Source organism: Monopterus albus, unplaced genomic scaffold (genome assembly GCF_001952655.1).
Source record: "Monopterus albus unplaced genomic scaffold, M_albus_1.0 scaffold29.1, whole genome shotgun sequence".
Classification (NCBI taxonomy): Eukaryota; Metazoa; Chordata; class Actinopteri; order Synbranchiformes; family Synbranchidae; genus Monopterus; species Monopterus albus.
In genome coordinates, this window is record NW_018127909.1 from 385,202 (window position 1) to 406,523 (window position 21,322).

At 42.3% G+C, this 21,322-nt stretch overlaps 1 long non-coding RNA gene across 1 annotated transcript in view; it reads right to left on the bottom strand.

Moving 5' to 3' along the window:
• LOC109957960 (uncharacterized) overlaps positions 1-21,322 on the bottom strand; it is a 35,693-nt gene that overhangs the window by 6,957 nt on the left and 7,414 nt on the right. Inside the window, exon 2 of the long non-coding RNA XR_002274617.1 lies at positions 17,570-17,768. This is a non-coding gene — a long non-coding RNA (uncharacterized LOC109957960). The remainder of the gene's footprint in view (positions 1-17,569; positions 17,769-21,322) is intronic.

A 21,322-nucleotide genomic window follows, 5' to 3' on the forward strand; every position in this document is an offset into this window, starting at 1 on the left:
TTAGATAGAAAAGAATATAATTAGTTAGGGTTTTTATTATATAGCATACATAAGTCTATATACTTTAATCTCACAGTTGTGTTTATGTTTATGTAGTTACATATCTATATATCACCCTATGTGTTCACTGAATCACTGGTCAGTATTTACTGTGTTAGCCAACTGAAGCACTGGTTAACATCAAGGGAGACTGGTTCACTAAAACACTGAAATCTCATTAGATTTACAGCTTTAGCAAAGAGGGTCCACAGTTACTTTATTACCACCACCTGGTTAATGGGCCGGGGAAGCTATAGTTTATGGGGATTCCTTGAATAGTTGAAATAGAGATTAGATCTGAGCCCAGGAAGAGGAAGCAATATACACACACACAGGCAGAGCAGTTTTATTGGAACAGGAGAGCAATGTCTAAAATGTAGCAGTTCCTTGGAAACAAGGAAGTGTCAGGTTTGCCCAGCTCCACCTTCCTCTCTTCTTTTTCTCACACTAGCCTAGCCCTTGCACTGATTACACTATTCAACACACCTTCCCCGCTTCCCTGATTACTCACCAGCTGCACCTCATTAGTCTCCTCCATACTTATACACTGTTCACCAGTCACTCCCCTGCCAGTTCTTTCTCTGTCTTCAGGCCAGTGGTTGTTATGTTGTTTTATCAAGTTTATGCTAAGATTGTCTTTGTTTTCTCTAGTCCTTGTTAGCACCCTAGTCATTATCCTGCCCTGCCATCTCTAGTGTCTTCTTCCTCTTTGGACCTCTCCTCTGGACCCCCCTGGATTTAATCTACACCACCAGCCACCGCCTCCCAGGTTGATGCACAGTCTCCCTTACCCAGTTTATCTCTCCTCTTCTATCTACAGCCATCATCACCTCCACCTCGACCAGCCCAGGAGTGACCTCTGCGTCCGCAGCCCGGTACATCATCATCCATCATACCACTGACTGTTTTTCTGCTGCTGCTGATCGACACCCGGTCATCTACCTCATTACTCCTCCTGTATATATGTCACTACCTTCACTGTAAATAAACCTCACTGCTTGCACTGAAGCCAGCCACCTGGGTCCCCTTTTTATGTGCTCGCTCACTCTGTGTTCGAGCGCACCCTAACAATCACACTGTAAAAGTTACATTATTTTAAAATCTTAAAAGCATACAGTTAATTACTTGCTGTAATTTTTAGTGTAGTCTTTATTCATTGTAAAAGACCATAATGCTTTCTAAAATAATAAATGTTGGTCAACTACAATAAGTATAGTAAGTCAATGGTGAATTTGGTCGGTTATTTAAAAACTAAACCTTGATGCTTTTTCTTCCAAATGAATGTGGCTCACCTGTGGGTGTGTTTTAAACCTATCTGCTCCAGTTTCTTGCCCCACATGTGAATTTTAGTAATACTGTTCCCAGATCTCATAAATTAACCTTCTGAGTACAATTTTATCATCTTTACAAATAAAATCGCAAGAATAAGACCCACGTTGCAGTGGACTGGATATATTCAGTAAACCTATGAGATGACATGCAGTGTTTAATTCAAGTAATCAACGGGGGGAGGTTGTAGAATTTCATAACAGTGGTGACAAATCTAAGGTTTGTTAATATCTTCATACAATGTGAGGATTGAACACTTGTGGTACTAGCAGCAGGGCAGCTATGTTTATATCCAACTTGTGGTCAGGTATTTGGTACAAGAGCCTTAAACACTGTTTATATGCATCACTTGCCTCAATGCCTCCTCTCCTCTGTCATTGTCCTTGTGGACAAAGAACAGAACAGACAATAGCACACGCACTGATCAGCAAGGACGAGTTTCTATCGCTCTCTCTCCCTCTGCCCCTCGGTCTGTCTGTCTCTGTAATTTTCCTTTCATGGCTGTTTTTCCTGCTGTCTCCCGAGACCTTCTCAGTCGACAAGAGAAAACACAAACTGAACATTAAAACGCCCCACAGCCCTTTAAACACTTGTCATTTGTCCTTTGTACAAATCATGGCGAGAGTTGCTATAGAGACTGCTCTTTGTTATTTTCATTTTGTACCAATTCTTGTTTCATTAAGTTTGCTGGTGAGACAGAAAGAGAGAGAGAGCCAGAAAACCAGTCAATTATGAGTTTGGGGGAAAGATCAAAAACGAGCTGTTTAAAAATCCAATTTGCCACAGGGTTGTAAGATGAGAGATGAGTGAAGGACAGTGAGTGTACGGCAGATCTCTGTGGACATATTGACCAACATAAAGCTTTTTTTTCTGAGAGAAGACAGATGAAAGGAAGAAGAATTTGCTTAGATGCTTAGTCCATAGTTTAATCAAGACAGATGAAGTTTATTTTGAGTGTTTGTGACATGTTTTTGCTCTATTTATAACATGTACATATCCCTCCTGTGTCATGTTTCTGCATCTTTATTTCATTGTTTAAATGAATAGACTGTGTATGAACGCCTGTTTCAGTGTCTGTTCATTAGATCCTGAGTACCTGCACCCAGCCATGGGCGTTTAATTCAGTGAGCAGGCAGGGGCCTTATCACACACTACCATCACCAATCCCCATGGAATGAAACACTGACACTTTGATGTCTGCCAAAGAATAGTGCTGTAGTATTTGGAGGCGAGACTGTGCATCATGTACAAACCATAATTAACAATCTATAGCTGGACTACAGCCAGGCAGAGTGGTGGAGGTGCACGGAGGGCAGGAGAAGACAGAGAAAAAAGAGGTAAGGAGAAAGATAGACAGACAGTGGTGGTATAGAGCCAGAGGCAGAATGGTAAAGTTTGAAAGGATGTATATAGTGTATGCGTGTATATAAAATTGCATATCTGGGGCTTGAAGTAGCTGGAAGACGTACCATTAGTCCCTACAATGCGGAAGTGTTTCTTCAGTGATGAATGCAGGACTCACACTGACACACACATCTGCTGTAACAATAGTGTTGTTGTTTCAGTAACAACCTGCCCAGAGCTGAAAGAACACAGGATGGCGAAGAAAGTCCTAGACAACAAAATGAAGCTGAACGGCCAGTGGGTAAAACACAAACCCCTGGACTTTTGTACTTGATGAGGATGGAAAATGAAATATTTAGGCCCTCCAACGCTGACTGGCACTAAGAAAAGCCCCTCACACTCACACACACACACACAAAGCAAGCTTCCTTATGCCACCTACACACATTGTGCTGGAAAAAAAAATGACACCAGTGCGTGCCGGTGTTCATCACAATATGTGAGTGCACATGTGAATCACACAAATCGCACACAGCCTATAATACATACACCTTGTGTAAGAGGATAAAACACCCCCCAAAAAAGCCAGACTTTCATCAAAGCAAGTGAGAGAGGATGTCAAATTTTTTTCTAGAGATGAAAGCAAGGGATATTCTCTTATTTCAGCTCATCTATCCCTCACTCTCTGTTTCTCTTTTTCAAAATCCTTAAAGTATCATCCATGTCGCTATGACGAAGAGAGGGGTAAAAGTTATTTATGTCCCTCGCCACATTATGTGGTCTGTCACTTCTCATTTTCTCCCAAGGCTGTCCAACTGGAAGCCTTCAGTCAACTCTGTCCAAGCCTGTATTTGCTGAGGTAATTACAAAGTGACAGCTTCAAATCCTTTTCCACACACAAACACACACACATCTGAGTAAATATGGGAATATGGCTCTGTGGCCTTTCTGATTGTGACAGTCATCTCTAATTGAATCAACAGCCAAACAACTGCATAGATGACCATTAAATGTTCCATACTGCACTCAGCGGAATCCCCAAAAATATGTTAGAATGCTAATAATTATATCATTTTGGTAAGAAACTGAAAGCTGCCTGCATTCCCCATCAAACATATGTGGGATGCAAACACACACTCACACACAAACACGTCCATCTTCCATAGAACATCTTTGATCTTTTTTTTTCCTTTCTTCTTCAAGGACATGTGTTGCCTGTACACATAATCCATGACAGGCATAATGTGATTTGGTAGTATCTCTAAATGGCAGGAAAAACCTGCTGACAGAAATTAATAAGTTACTGCAGCAATGAAGGAACTGGAGAAGGAGGGGTTGGGAGGAGATGGTAGAGGTGGTGGCGTAACCTGGCAGCAAAACACACAGATCATCAAATTATCTTTTGAGGCATATCGTCATGGTAAAAGTCGCATGCACTCTGAGCTCAGCCTGCCCTATCTGTAGCAGTACACGACCCTGGTCTGTCGTAGTCGGTTTGGATCATCACTCCAAAAAATGAGGCTGATAGAAGTCACAGGCTGGAGACCTGTGGGGGCACTTGTGCCTTGTTTCTATCGATTCAGTCAAGAAAGAAACCTTCCGCTTAACGCTTGGGTCTCTCCGGGTGGATTCACAGAGACATTTGCCCTGAAAAACAAAAAGGGCTGCGTTGGTGGAGGTGTGTTGGTTCATGTACCAGTGAGACAATGAAACATGACCTGGGACGTCCAGTTGGAGGAACACATTTATGTGTTAAAAGCTCATTAGACACAAAAGAACCACAGCACAGTGGTTGATAATGCTCACAGACACGACTGGGCAACAGTTTATTCTTTGGCTGTGACAATCTTGAGGTAAACAGTATAAAATACAGCATGTGGTGAATGTGAAAAAGTTGCTCCAGTAGCGCCGTTCGCCACAGCTACACCAAATAAAAATGAGTAAGAAAGGCAAATGTCTGGGTGAAAACGAACTACAGACACAAACTACAGCTGGAGCCACGGCAAGGCAAGTTTCCTTGAAACACACTGGTGTGAACGACAAAGACATCTGTGGTGTTGTACTAGGTGTATAACTGAAAAGTTAATGAATGAAAACAGAGAAGTGGGAATGTCTGTTGAATTGTGGTTTCAGGAAGTTACAAAGGTTTCCATAAATTACACAGATTATTTGAGGTCTCTCCCCCAGTTATGATAGCAGAAAGGTATTCCTGGAGCAGGTGGCAGATTGTTTGAATGTCTGATTAGCAGCACTTAGCAGCAAAACAAGAATGGCTGCAATCAGTGGAGTCACTTGAAAAGGCAAATACACACAGTTGAAATTATTTGTTTGGTTTGGTAACCTCTGACTAATTATAAACCATACTGACAGAGCTGCCAGCTGAGAAAGCAGATCCCTGGGGAGTTCAAAATGCTGCATTACTTTGTACAGTTTTATAAAAGCTGTCCTGTTCGAATTTATACTGATCTACAGTGGAGGCGTGATTTGCAGTCAGTAGTGAGAAAGTTTTACTGTGTAAAAGCTGAAACTCATATCATCATAACACTGGGCATTTGTGACCTAATACGTGACAGTTATTGTTTGAGTTTTTTTTTTATTATTTTACGGTCAAAACTGCTTCCAATCTGCCTCGTCAGGGCTGTGTGAGTGTGGCTTGATCAGATTCAATTGACAGACAACTTAAGCAAACAGGCCACAGCCATCATCAGGTTTCAATTAAAATTTAGCTGAATCCTGATTGGTGCATACATACATGACATCATCATTTTCCAGTTGAGATTAGACATCTTAAAACCAATAGGAAAATGAGAGAAATGTTACAAATACAAACATCTCTGTGGAAGCTGTGAAATAACGGAAACAGTCCTGCATTTAGCAGAAAAGTGCATACTGATGTAGGAACCCACAATGGTGGAAAGTAACTAGATACATTTACTCAAGTACTGTACCTAAGTACAATTTTGAGGTATCTGTACTTTACTTGAGTATTTTGATTTTGTGCTACTTCATATTTTGACTTCATTACATTTTAGGGCAAATATTGTACTTTTTAATCCACCACATTTGTTTTCTAACATGAGTTACTAGTTACTTTTCAGAAACTGATTATTACAAAAAAAAAAAAACATAATATAATCATAAGACTTTACTGATCTCTGGTGAAAAATTCACAAGGCACCCAGCATTAAATGTAATGAACAGTAATGCTTCAGTAAATATATTCAAATCATAGGATACACATTAATGTTAAATGTGTCCTGCTGTATAATAATAACTTTTACTTTGAGTACTTTAAGTATGTTTTGATGCTAATATTTTTATACTTTTACTTATACTTTAAGTGCAGGACTTTTACTTATGCAAGGGATCTGAGTACTTCTACCACCACTGGGAAGCAATCAATCATTGTAAAAAGATGAGTGAAAAAAATATCCCTGTGACCACTAGTCACTGTTCCACCAAGCTTTAAGTGTCACTGGCTTAAGAGTAACTAACAAATTATGTAATAATTTGTAAATAAGCATTCCTCCTGTGCCATTTTCTGGTCTGACCAGGCAAGAAATTTGGGAAACGTTCAGCTAAAATACTATAATGTTCAATATGTATTTTTCCTGTACCTGACTCCAACCCATACCCAGTTCCACCTTAAAAAGATGGCCTTCCTGCATAGTCGAACGCTGTTTGTTCTCAACTGAGATCAATGGCCAGCAGAGTAGAAGGAGAGGGGACAATTGATCTCTGCTTCTGTGTCTACAACATTTTCATGTATTCAAATGTACAGTATATATGTGTAATGTACAAATGTGTGCATGTAGATATACGCCACTGTAGGAGTTACATGAGTGCATTTGAGCATCTGACCTGTATAAATGCACAAATAAATAAACTAATAACATGCAAAACTTCATCTGAGCACAGAAAAATTTAAAAAAGAAAAATACATGGACCTGGATCACTGCACAGAATTAAATGTGAGTTAGCTCTCAGGAAGTTTCAGGGTGGCAGTGGTGGTCATGTCCAGTGGGGAGACATGGGCCACATGTAGCATTACATGTAGCGGTTGGACTGTGTGTGTGTGTGTGTGTGTGTGTACAGGGGAAAGCACAAAAGACAGACTGATAGATAGACAGTGACGGAGGGAGGTATGTCATGCTTGCCAAACGGCTCAGCAAGACTGATTTATTTGCCAACTGCTAGATGGTGATCTGAGTACAAGAGGCCACCTACAACAGTGTCTGACCTCTGACTTGCTTTAACTTCTGAAATGAACTCAGCTGTCCTTGCTAAATCTACTCCCAGAATGGGGGGGTGAGCTTTTATTGGGGAGAACACACACACACAAACATACCCACAAACACACAGAGACATGTACTTGCATTTAGGCCACCACAAACACATACAGGAATATGAACATGTCCCCAGCTTATACGAAAGGCATCCTGTGAGTATTGTTTACATTGTTTCTGTTGTTTTAAAGGCCTAGTTTACCCCCATATTCTCACCTGTAGTGCATACATTTGGTTTTGGTTTTAATTTTTTTCTTTCTGCATCCACCACAATACAATGAAGGTGAATAGAATTCAATTTGTGGTTTTCACACAAATAAAAAATGATTTGTTTTTCCAAATTCAAATTTCGCCTTGGTTGTATTGGGACAGAGGGAAAAAGACATATCTCAGAATTTGTACAAATAAAACTAAAACTATCTGGATCACCAGAAACCAGCAAGTAGGTACAATGTTTTTGTGAACTGACTCTTTAATGTGTTACAGGTCCTTTCCACTGATGTTCCCTTTAGCCTCCACCCTCCTTCTCCCCTTTCTGCACACAGACAGTTCTAAGCTGTGACCTTGGACACTCACGCTCACCAGCACATGCTCACCCATCCATCTGCTTGTACTTAGGCTGATGTAACTCTTGTTCTCTCTCACAGCCTTTTTCTTTCCCTCCCCAGTTCTTTTCCTCTCTTTATCATCCCTATTGTTGTTTCCATGCCTTTGAAACTCAAAAATATCCCACCCTGGTTGTGTTCTGTACATTTCGTTACCATGGTGATTGCCATGTAGCACAAGCAAAAGGTGTCTTTGTATTACTTACATCATGAGGACTGAAACCTATTAACACACTCACACTGTGGGGGCTAGGCCATACTTGTGGGGACCAGAAGCTAGTCCCCACAAGGAAATCACTGAATTTTAGGGTGGCAACATGGTTTAGGTGTTAGAATGAGGTTAGGTGTTAGGGAAGTAGTGGTTATGGTAAAGGTTAGGATAAGTCTACAGGAAATGTAAGTCCATGTAAAGGCCCCACAAGGAATGAAAACACAGTGTGTGTGTGTGTGTGTGTGTGTGTGTGTGTGTGTATGTATGTATAAGGTGTGTTCCTCCGCCCGGTAGCAGTGCTATGAGTCAAATACAGAGTCTACAGCTTTTTTTAAGGAAACAACAATAAACCCCTACCATCCACTCTCATTGGTTTTACTCCCCCCCCCCCTTTATTCTCTAATCTTTCTCATTCTCCATCTGTTTTTCTGCCCCTGTTCAGTCTCTTTCACCCCTATCTTACTCCACTGCCTCCTTTCCTTTTTTGCCCTTCCATCTTCTATCACCTCTCACTCTGCACCAGTCTTCAAATGCACCATCACCCTCCTGCACCCCATGGCAACAGCAAAGAGAGGGGGTGAGGAGGAGGAAGATAGAGGGAGATGGACACAGGGCGTCTTGTGGGAGTTTGACTGTATGTGGTGATACTGAGCAAATGGTTGGCCTCATCTGGCCTGCACATTGCAGCCCTCTGATGTCAGTGGTATCATGAGGTGTCAGCTTACACCCCACTACCACCAGTGGTTTGAAAAACCGAACCAGTGCCACACTGTAGACCTTGTTTTTATGAGGGATACTCCTCTATATACAGTGCCTTGCAAAAGTATTCGCCCCCCTTGAACTTAACGACCTTTTGCCACATTTCAGGCTTCAAACATAAAGATATAAAACTGTAATTTTTTGTGAAGAATCAACAACAAGTGGGACACAATCATGAAGTGGAACAAAATTTATTGGATATTTCAAACTTTTTTAACAAATAAAAAAACTGAAAAATTGGGCATGCAAAATTATTCAGCCCCCTTAAGTTAATACTTTGTAGCGCCACCTTTTGCTGCGATTACAGCTGTAAGTCGCTTGGGGTATGTCTCTATCAGTTTTGCACATCAAGAGACTTAAATTTTGCCCATTCCTCCTTGCAAAACAGCTCGAGCTCAGTGAGATTGGATGGAGAGCGTTTGTGAACAGCAGTTTTCAGTTCTTTCCACAGATTCTCGAGTGGATTCAGGTCTGGACTTTGACTTGGCCATTCTAACACCTGGATATGTTTATTTGTGAACCATTCCATTGTAGATTTTGCTTTATGGTTTGGATCATTGTCTTGTTGGAAGACAAATCTCCATCCCAGTCTCAGGTCTTTTGCAGACTCCATCAGGTTTCCTTCCAGAATGGTCCTGTATTTGGCTCCATCCATCTTCCCATCAATTTTAACCATCTTCCCTGTCCCTGCTGAAGAAAAGCAGGCCCAAACCACGATGCTGCCACCACCATGTTTGACAATGGGGATGGTGTGTTCAGGGTGATGAGCTGTGTTGCTTTTACGCCAAACATAACGTTTTGCAGTGTTGCCAAAAAGTTCGATTTTGGTTTCATCTGACCAGAGCACCTTCTTCCACATGTTTGGTGTGTCTCCCAGGTGGCTTGTGGCAAACTTTAAACGACACTTTTTATGGATATCTTTAAGAAATGGCTTTCTTCTTGCCACTCTTCCATAAAGGCCAGATTTGTGCAGTATACGACTGATTGTTGTCCTATGGACAGAGTCTCCCACCTCAGCTGTAGATCTCTGCAGTTCATCCAGAGTGATCATGGGCCTCTTGGCTGCATCTCTGATCAGTCTTCTCCTTGTATGAGCTGAAAGTTTAGAGGGACGGCCAGGTCTTGGTAGATTTGCAGTGGTCTGATACTCCTTCCATTTCAATATTATCGCTTGCACAGTGCTCCTTGGGATGTTTAAAGCTTGGGAAATCTTTTTGTATCCAAATCCGGCTTTAAACTTCTCCACAACAGTATCTCGGACCTGCCTGGTGTGTTCCTTGTTCTTCATGATGCTCTCTGCGCTTTAAACGGACCTCTGAGACTATCACAGTGCAGGTGCATTTATATGGAGACTTGATTCCACACAGGTGGATTCTATTTATCATCCTTTGTCATTTAGGTCAACATTGGATCATTCAGAGATCCTCACTGAACTTCTGGAGAGAGTTTGCTGCACTGAAAGTAAAGGGGCTGAATAATTTTGCACGCCCAATTTTTCAGTTTTTTATTTGTTAAAAAAGTTTGAAATATCCAATAAATTTCGTTCCACTTCATGATTGTGTCCCACTTGTTGTTGATTCTTCACAAAAAATTACAGTTTTATATCTTTATGTTTGAAGCCTGAAATATGGCAAAAGGTCGCAAAGTTCAAGGGGGCCGAATACTTTCGCAAGGCACTGTATGTGTGTTGCTGTCCATCATCCTTACTCTAATGACTGGGTGTTTCTATGTGATTGTGTGTTGGCTTTGGGGATCCACAATGCTCTGGGGCGCTTGCGGGCCTCCAAAACCTTCCAGGAAATAAGAGTCAGTAGGATGCATTCAGTGTCCTTCAGGTTGGATCTGATGTGCTGTAGGTGGCTGAATCTGCTCCTATTCTGACTGAATGTCTGAAGTAGAGGTTGGGTGAGATGCTGGAGAGAGATGATTGGTCTTGATGTGGTGAAGGAACCAGAACCTTGTAGCAACTGTCCAAAGTCCTAGACAAAAAGGGGGTCAGTGTGCATTCAAAGTTATAGGTGACAGGTGAGTGGCTTGTATGGGCTTAAGGTGGATTGAAGCTAGAAATGAAGGACGGGTATAGGGTTGCGTGGCTGGTTGGTGTTGTTATGTTTAAGAAGGTAAGTAATGATTGGTGGTTCAAGGTTTTTTTGCAGAAGCTGTTTTGCATGAATAAACATAAGAGGCATGGTAGGAGAGAGCACCTACTGGTTAGTAGTGTCAAAGAGCACCCATCTGTACCAAGGCAGTGGCGTCAGTTGTGGAACAATGAAGTTTTTCATGCTGGCAGAGCAGCTCTGGTGGAGGAGAAAGCAGATTGCAGCCTGGAGTTTGTATGAGATGGGAAGGCCTCAGACAGCCCAGTGCCTGCAGAGCAATGGAGAGGTGACAGTCTGGTGTTGGAAAGGAAAGAAGCCTTGCTGGTGGCATGTGTTGAAGTCCTTCGATTTGCACCTCACGGCACATTTTGAGCATGGACTGCTGCATGTTTCAGAGAGCTTTGTCAGTGAGGATTAACTGTGAGGCTTGGGACTGTGCTGCCATCACGGGCAGAGAAACTGATTAAAAGGCATTCTGTGTCACGGTATTTCCTGGTGCAACCCTGATGAATTTTTTTGCTGACTTGTTATGTGGTCGTAACTTGTGGGATTGTGGGGACAGGCTGAGTGGGATTGACTTCCACCACAGAATGAGAAAACATGGATGAAACATTGTGGTGACACATTGTTTGCAGTGTCGATATGATCATTATGAGTGGAACCACCGCCTTGTTGGAGAACTGGTCCACATTGTGGAGAAAGTAGGCAAAGTCAAGCAGGACTCTGCTCTAAATCTCCAGGTGATGTAGTGGTGGAGAAGCATACATCAACACTTGAGGGAGAAGAGAGATGAGGGGACAGGCGGCATTCCAGTGCCAGGAAAGTGGGAAAACCAGCTTGGTGCCAAATGAGGAGAATTAGAGAGACAGAAAGGAAAAGACAACAGGATCAAAGTAGGTAGTCCTGTGCCCAAGATAAAAAGAGACAGTGGACATCTTGGTGCTCAGTGAATGAAAAAAGTAGGGAACAGAAAGACAAGCAGATGCAGAAACTGCCTACAGCTTTGCTTGGGAGAGTGAAGAGGTCATGGCAGGAGGAGGACACTGAACTGTTGAACTTGCCCCACTGTAGGAGTGATTTTTATGCGGACATGAGAGCAGGAGGCTGTGCAGCTCGGTGGATAGTAGTGCAAGAGTTTTATAGTGTGGAGGAGGAAATCAGCTGAGAAAGCACTGCCTTCGAGCGGATTGTGGGCATATTGAATAGTTCCCAACCTTAAGAGCAACACCATAGAATATAATGACTTGGTTCACATCTACTAAATAATACTTTGGAACTAAAAGGAAAATAATACTTGTGGTATTTTAAGTTAGTGCTGTGTGACAAAACTTTTAAATGCTGTGTATTTTATTTCTTCTTCATCTTCTTCTTCTTCTATGGGGAACAGAAAAGAGGCAAAAGAGGAAGCTGCATATTGCCCTGTACCAGAAATGGATGTAGTGGAAGAAGTGGAAGTAGAGCGGCTAACTTAGTGGCTATGCTATGAGGGTGCCTGAGAGGTTGAATGTATGAGTGAGTTCCTCAGGTGAGGTTTTGGCAAAGTGGAAAAGGAAACAGTTGGAATGGAGTGGCTTGTTAACTGATCTGTGGAATGGAATATGATGCTCCTCTAGTCCTGCAACAGTCAAGTCAGAATGTAACTTTAGAGGACTGATGGAGAATGTGCCCAAGCACATGTGCAGAACAAATGACGTTTGCTACTGGAAAAAGCAGGATTACCAGAGCGGCTCAAAGATCTCTCAGGAAAGGAGAAAAATGGCACCGGGAAATTCTCCTGCATGACGAATGAGGAGCATAGCAGTTGGAGGAGGCCTCATGAGACAGGAGAAGTGCAAGAGAACTATCTCAGGTCGCTGCAGTCCATTGCTCAAAACATCATGAAATCTGCCGGATGCTGTGGATGGTGGGGCAGGGTCTGCAGTGGCACCTTCAAAAAAGGCTGAAGTTTGAGACGATCCTGTGATGGAGATGAACAGCTCTTTGTTGGATGTGTAAACTACTGAACAGTCCAGGGTGAGTAACCATATATACGTCATTCAATCTGTCGGAGAAAAAGCAAAAGCGGAAGTGAGTCTTTCTTAGCAGTTTAAATTTGCCTGGGAGAGGAAGAAGTGTATGCTTTGGGCATGATCTGCTCCTGAACTTCAGATTGAAAATCTCCAATATGTGTAACAATTTGGCAGTACCTTTGCACATGCGCAGTAGCAAATGTGTGCACATTGTCAGTGATGATAGTGTCATGATTCTACCCCATCCACTTCCTGCCACATGCTCTTATTCTGTAACTACTTCCTGTCCCCAGCTCACCCTGACTCCCAGGAATTTCATATCATCAACCACATTGGTATCACCTGCCACTCAATCATTCACACCTGCTCACCACAGCATATAGCGGCTCCTCACTCTGTGGGGAGCTGCCAGATTGTTCTATGCATTGTCTAGACTCTCCAGCTCTTTTTCTCTCAGTGCCTGATTATTCTGATACCGACACCCTGCCTGTTCTATTGACCCAAGATACTGCCTCATCCCTTTTGTTGGACTGCTCTCCTGGTAATGATACCTCGCCTGTACTACTGACTAGAGAGTGCTTTGCCTTCCCTGCTGCCCTGCTGGAGACCCCGACCGTGGACCGAACTAAGCATTACTCTCTGCCTGATCCATCCAGACTATTTCTGCTCCGATCTGATTCTGTTCCAGAGAAAGACATTAAACTCTGTTCTGCTGTCCCTGCTTACTGGCTCTTTAATTGGGTTCTCACCTCCACCTTCACGGGAGCTCCACACACACCTCCCTGACAGATACGTGTGTTTTTATGTGTGTCATTTAATTAGATTAATATTATTCTACCATATGATGTTCCCTCCTGTTTTGTAATCATGCACATATCCCATTCTCTCTGTGTTTGTGTTAGTTTAAAGCCATGCAAGAGTTAATTCCTGTTGTTCAAGAGAGCAGTAGGCCTTTTGACACCGGATGGTCCCCATGTGCATCCACCACAAGGATCAAGGGCAGTGGAGCAAGTGCATGGAGGGCCTGGTGGGTCTGTTCACCTGCCCGAGTCAGCACATAGGAAAGGTGCATCTCAGCAGCCTATTACACGCAGGCAGGGATTACTGAAAGCACAGAATGATACTGATTGATAAATTTCTTCCTGGTTTCAGCCTTTTAGGTGATAATAAACACCCACGGGAAGCTATTTGAGACAGATAACAAAGTGCTGAAACAGATAGGAAGAGAGCAGCTGCCACCAAAATACAGGATCTAGTGTCAGTGCCCTGTGGTAAAATGCCTACATAGACACCTGGCCTGAGTGTTTAGGGATAACTCTGGTTTATCACAACTTGGGGTCTCAGTATTGAAGTTTACGGTCTAATTTCTGTCAGGTATAACCCCTGTGGCTAGATTTATTATAACACTATGTTCATAATAAGTAATAATAATGCATTTAATTTATAGAGGGCTTTTCATGATACTCAAAGATGATTTACAAATTAACAATGAAAAGTAGATGCATAGACAAACAAAAACATACACCTACACACAAGAACTGTTAAGCAGGCAAATAGAAGTTCACAAATACAATAAAAGGAAAGGAAGAAAAACTATTGACAGTTTGAGTAATGACTCCTCTGCTAGCTATCATTTTTTCCAATTAAGTTTGGCTAACCTAAGGGTCTGATTAATGTCTGTATGACTGCTTGTGTTTCTTCCCACATTTAACTTCTTTAGTGATATCACAATACCTTTCAAAAGTTTGGGGTCACATCCATTTTTCCAGCTATTATTAGTGCAATTGAACAGCTGAGCACACTTGTGTTCTTTCTACAACAGAAATCAAATATTGTTCGAATAGATACTGTTGCAGAAGTTCCCACAGATGTATTGCACTTGTATGTTGCTTTGCTTTCGTCTGGAAAGTCTAGACACTGCGCTGCCACTCCATCATCTGAAGCTACTGTCTTGGTATTTTCCTCTACACAGCCTGGAGGGATTTTGTGTATGTCTGTGTGTGTGTCCTGGTATAGTCTGAAATCCTGAGAAGGTCTGACTTCCTTTGGTAACTGCCTGTTTCTAAATAACGCTTCATAGGACACTGTCTTTGTACAGAATTGTATACAATTTGTGGCCATAAATAATTGACAAAAGTTAGGACATGTGTTAGGAAACAGTTTGCATCAATTGTAAAGGCTTCATGTACAGTACTTCCAATGCAACAGAAAAGATGGAAGTTAACCTATTACTTGATCCCTGAAAAAGGCCCCTTTTATACAACATTTGCATACAGTTTTAATTTTTTGTGACTTTTTTGGTTTACTTGTTTTAGCTCTGGCATTTACCTTTTAGCTTTGTGCCATTTCAGGTTATTCACTGGACTTGAGCTGCTTATATGGCAAAATAAAGACTGGAAAAATGAAGGTGACCCCTACCTTTTAAACAGCAGTGAACCTCTTGTAGTAAATGGGACTGATTACTTAACCCATACTTAACTTGTCTGCTGTTTGATTCTGCACAGGCACAATGAGTTTCACCAACAGCTGCTGCTGGAAACAAGGTTGATATGATTGGTCAGAGTGCAACCAAACAGTTGCATGCCATGAAATGGAAACAATCAACTCAGCTGAGCTCAGCTGCTTCCCTAAAAACATTTTCCAAAAGAGAAGAAGTCATTTTCTTATTGTTAATAAAAATATTCATTGGGGCAGAACAGAGAAAAGAAAAAAGCAGGACAAGGTGAGAATAAGAACCCATCACCATGTCTTTTTGTGAATGTAAAGAGAAAAAAGCAGGTACCCCAACTGTAGAGGGATACAGAGGGATAATGCAGTTCTGTGATGTTGCTCCCAGCTTGCTAGGTACATTTAAGGCAGTGGATGGTGTGTGTACACCGATAAGCTTCTTCCAGGAAGTCATGTGTTTCCATGGTTGGTAATTACTTGTCCTGGAAACTGACCAGGGCAAGAAACAAATCTAGACATGTATGGACTGGATAATGGAGGATCTAGAGGGATGAAGACTCTAGCTAGTGATAGAAGTGCCACACACAAGCATGAATGTGCATACACATGGAAACACCGTTCCTTAATATACCTGGCAACAAGCAGAGAGACAGGCATTTGAAACTGGAGCTTTCTCCTCAAACTCCTGTTAGCAGATCCTGCAGCCGAATAAATTTTCCAGCCTTGTGTTTTCTACACCTTATGTAAGGTATCCCCATTCTCTGCTTCTCTAATACTTGTAGCACTGTGCAGCCATTGAGCTGCTGGGTCTGAATACTTCTGATACTCCATATCTATCCTCCACCTTCCCAGTCCCTTCACAAAAACTTGTTTTAATGAAAATACATTCCTGAATTTGTTGGATTTAGCAGATTTTCCTCCCACTCTCATCTCTCCTTCTCACTCCAAGATTGCTGAAGCTCCAGCTGGAACAGAGGTGGCAGCAGCCCATTTTAAGAAGTGCTGATGCCAGAATGCTGAGCATTTCTGTGTGCATTTAGGGATTGAGAAATGCATCCCTAACCAGCTTATAGAGAGAGACAGAGAGAGGGGTAGAAAAAGGTAGACATGTAAGAACAGACTGGCTGTTAGAAATTAAGAAACACAAGGGACAACGAGAGAGAATGAGGAGAGGAATACTCCAAGGTTATATATTTTACATTCACTTTCAATGCAGTTTTATCTTGGTAAATTGTGAAGCCTTGTCAATACCAAGATAAGTGAAGACTTTTCAATCCTACATGTGGACACTCATATTGAGTAGAGCATGAACCTGGTTTGTCTGCTCAGCTTCATGTTGATTCAGAGCTCCAACTACTGTAAGCATCAAGATGTCAGTTCATATGTTTAGTCATGAAATTTGGGTTGTTTCATCATGACCAACAAAACTATGACTACTATGAATGCTAATTTTGTTTTAAAATGCTCTCCATAAAGAGTTCATGAAAAGTGAAATTCATATTTAGTGAGTCATGCGCGACATTGCATATATCACAGTTCTTCCAAAGTGTGTAAGAGGTGACATATGGTGACAAAATGATAGGATCCAGATCAACCCACAGACATTCCCAGACTACAATAATCCACAGCAGATGACTCCTGACACACGTGTGCACCATGAGGACGGTGGCTTTGATGGGAGCCACTGTGGCCACACAACCATGATTGTTATTTCCCTGCACACCGCTGCAGTTTGTGATGTTTGTGTAAATATCACTATCATGGACTGCAAGTGAACCCTTCCTAAATCTGCTTTAAAAGCACATCAGTGCATTTAGTGAATATTCTGATTAAAACTCAGGAAAATAAAAAGTCACATCATCAACCAGTTGGCAGCAATATTCCTTTTGGTCGTGAGGAGTGACAGCAGCTAAGGAAAGAGCAACATGTAAAGCCAAACCACAGCTCTCTCCTTCTCACAGCTGCTAAACATGGTCCCTCACCCTTTACAAACACCACAGAATCCATCCATCCATCCTTTGCCTCATCCGTCTAATCATTTGCACTTGCCAGTCCTCAAAACCTCATTTGCAGGGATCAGCATGTTAAAGTGGTGACCTACACAGCTGTGAGTGGTGGTGGAGTCCTTTTATGAGCATTACTGTGCTTAGTCTGACAGGCCAGAGGTCTGTGAGCAACCACTGGCAAAACAGAGGAAGCTGTCATGAATAAGTCTGCTCATGCTAATTGAAAACAAAGTGTTCTCAAAAAGAGGAATCTTATGGAATTCAGAATATAATAAAAACATGAAAATGTAACAGAATAGCATGAGCAATTGGAATAAAGAAAGAAAAAATTCATGAGCAAAATGAATATGTTTGAAATGGACACTCAGATTATATGCTATGGTAGCTTGGTGACTGAACAAGGAGAGGACAGAACATCATTTGATGTTTCTCACTGTTGACTGTGGCCCATTGCGTCTGCTCAGACAGTGAAGAGTCCTCCATTTCTCAAGCTGTCCCTTGTCATCTCTCAGCGTCCTTGACTCTCCACTTCAGGCAGATCTCGGGCCCCATGGGAACCCCGGGCACTGCCGGCTGAGCCACCTTGTTGACAGCTTTTTCCCATGGTTGGCCACCGACACCTTGCTTTGTACCCTGGAACAGACAGAAAGAACACATCACCCCTGAAGGTAAGCGTGGGAACATTTCATCATAGGGAGCACAGGTGACAACGGTGGTTGAAGACAGGTAGATGTATTCTATTATTCACACCCCAGCAAGGGCGTCAGATCTCCCTGGCAATCGCAACAGAGGCCGGTGTCAGAGGTGACATCAAACAGACAAGGGCTTGGTGACAGCTGCAGACTATGCCACTGTCAAGGTAATTCCCAGGTGCCCCGATAAGGATTTTTACTCTGGAGCCACCAATGGGAGCAGTAAGGTCACCTGGCAACACAGGTCAAAGCTTTGATCCAATCAGAGGAAAATCCAGCAGGAAGGGCATTTATAAGTGCAGTGTAGAGGGAAATCATTGGCTGTCATATTGTATCTTAGAAGCAAATCATGGAACTAAAGGGAAGCAGGCAGCAGCAGCAGCCCCATCATTATTTAATACACATTTTGCTTTAGATGCTTCTAGACTAAAACAAAGTGGAAACAAAAAAGGGCCCATGATAACCATTATTATCAAACTGCATACTTTATGAGGGCCCCTCCAAGTTAGAAAGTCAATTGGTGGTTATGTATTCACGCAGGCAGTGAAAAGGCACTGAGAGAGTGGCCCTCAAGGTTGACCCCGCACGCTTTGAACTTTTTCTCCTCCCCCCCCCCTTCTGTCTATCGCTTTCTCTTTTCTTCCTCGTCTTTCTGCCTGCACTTGGTCCCCGGGAATGAATGCTTTGATTTGTGCCGTCCAGCTGCATAAGTAAACCACATTACATTTTAGGAATGTAAATAGCAGAAAGTGCTTTTGTGAAAAATTCATTGGATGCTCCCGGCTGGACCACATAATTATTTAGAGAGCATATGTAAATACCTCTTACAATTATGAAGGAATGCATACAATTTCCCTTTCAATGTCCTAACCAGTCATTTGGTCTGGAGATAGCAGGTCACAGAGGCTGAGAGGGAAACTATAGAAACACTGTGCACCGTGGCAGTGACAGTTAGGGAGGGGATCTGTCCAAGAGTTCCAAGAGCTTGTGTCCATTACTGAAGTGTTTTATATATACAGTATGTATATGCTGCAGACATGTTATTTTATCACTGCAGCTAAATACCATTAGTCAGGGCTCTAACGTATAATTTTTCAGAACAGTCAGCAGAAGGCATCGTTATTCCCCTTCCTGGCTAAATAGGCACATTAAGCTGGAAAACATAGGTGGGTTTGTGCATGTTAAATATGATTCCCAGCAGGACAACTCTAATATACACATGATATGCTGAGCTGTGTTTCACAAAGATATTGTGTATACTTCAACTGCACATCTGCCATATGCTGAAACATGGCTGTGCTCAGATCAGCTGCCATCACTCATCACTTCCTCCTCTCTATGACCTGCACACACAGACAGGGCTGACTTCCTGTCTGTCTGGAAGATCGTCTGTCTCTGGGGAAGGGGACATGTCTGGAATGACAGGACTGCTCTGTGTATGTGTGTGTGTGTGTGTATGTGTAGTCATCTATCTAAAGTACCATAAACAATTACCTTCACTTTCAAATATTGAGATAAATCTCTTTTCATGTCCTCGACTATAGATTCTGTTGTTATGCAGATAACAAAGGTACAGACCCTGTATTCCACCACCATCCCTATGATAAAATATAACAATGCTGACAACCATACATGTCCTCAGCCAATATCCCCAAGGGTAGGCTGATATGTGAATATGTGGCTGGTGTGATCGCTTTCTGTCACACAGCAGTGTCTTCTCCCAAGACAAGAGATTGGTGACAAGACACAAAAACACACCCAAACAATACACTGTGTTACTGAGGCAGCGATCGAGGAATAATAATTAATGGCGAGCATGCAGCGAGACAAACATGCTCTCTAAAGCCTGGCCTGCTGTCCCTCAAGGGACAGCATGGGGCTTCAATTAACTGACAGGTGGGCGTATTAGAATTTCTATCGTGGGCACTGGAGGACTAGTGAGATGCAGGACTACAATGCTTTGAAAACCAGTGTGGTTTCCCCATCAAACACGTCCTCTAGGTCCTTTGATGTGTTGGGTGGTATGTGTCCTTGGAGATCTGTGTCTACTTCCTCAAAGCTCCTGCCAGCACCTCATTTTCCTGCACTGAGTTTTAGAGTTACAGCAACGGCAGGCTCAGCAGAATTCACTGTTAGACAACAGAAGCAGAACGTCCACATCATGTGTCACCAGGTGAGTTTTAAACATGCATGATGCTAAATACAGCAAGCAGCCCATGAATATGTGATATGACCATCTAGCTGCTTGGATAAATGCAGTTTGTTAAACTTCCTGACCAGGTAGCTACCCCTTTTTGCCTTGTGTAATACCACTAATAGGCTTTTTTCATTATAGGAACCTACCTAAATGTGTCTAGCCGAGTAACAATGGTCACGGGTCCTACGCTTGTTTCCGTTGCCCTCTGCTCACTTTGGAGATTCCGGGAGCTAAATTTCAGCTCCTCTCAGGAGGTAGCAGTAAAATCAAGTTCCAGGAACACAATGGAGGAGGGGGTGGGTGCATGCACAGCAGTCACCCGTGACTGGTTAAATGTTGGGATCTTCACATTTGAAAGTTTTGCATTATAAGCACCGTGTGTAATCATACTTGCTGATTTAAAGGCAAAAGGGGGACTTCAGTGAGTGGACTGTGGGCAAAGAGAAGAGGATGTCACATTTCTGCAAGTTTGTGTTCTGCTTGTTCAACAGCTGTTTGATAAGCTGCTCATTCAGTCTCTGTTACTGGCTGAGTGCTGTACTGTGGAGTGATCCTTCACGTCCTGTGCCTGCTCCTTTTACACACAAATACACACACGCAGCTAAATTGCCCTCTAAACAGAGACTGACACAGAAAATACCATGAAAAGCAAAGTAGGACAGTCTGCGTCAACTTGTTAAAGTTAAGGGAAGCACGAAGTGTACCACTTGTTAGGTTCCAATAGTGGAAAAGCAGCTTAACTTAGCGTGGCTCCAGACCTGTTGAATCAGACTGTAACATGTAATCCTGATATTATGTGCACTGATGGTGTTTCAGCCAGCTGAAGAAACAGCTGACCAATAAGAGCTTTGTATGCAAGATTAAGAATGTTGATGAATCTTTCTTCAGAGCAAGGTAAATGCTTTTAAAAGACTGACAGCTGTACAGGTTGCTGCAATTCCAACTATAGAACTAGTAACTTTCTAATTTCTGGTCTATGGGAATGAAATTAAATGTCCATAGCAACGGCAGCCTTTGTCTTAACTGAAAATAAAGCCCACAGGAAGGCTTGATAACATGTTATGAGTAGTTAGGGCATAACAAAACAAATAAAACCTTATATCAACAAGAAACTGGCTAACATGAACACAGTGTCAAACTGAATAAATGTAAGTAAAATGAAACTGCAATTCAGTCTCATTATCAGGCTACCTCTAACTTTCCTTTCATGCAAAAGTAGAAAGTGCTAAACTGAACTGAGCAAGGCCATTATTTTGAAATTGCACTCATTTTCCACATGAAATTCAGTTTGTTTGCAA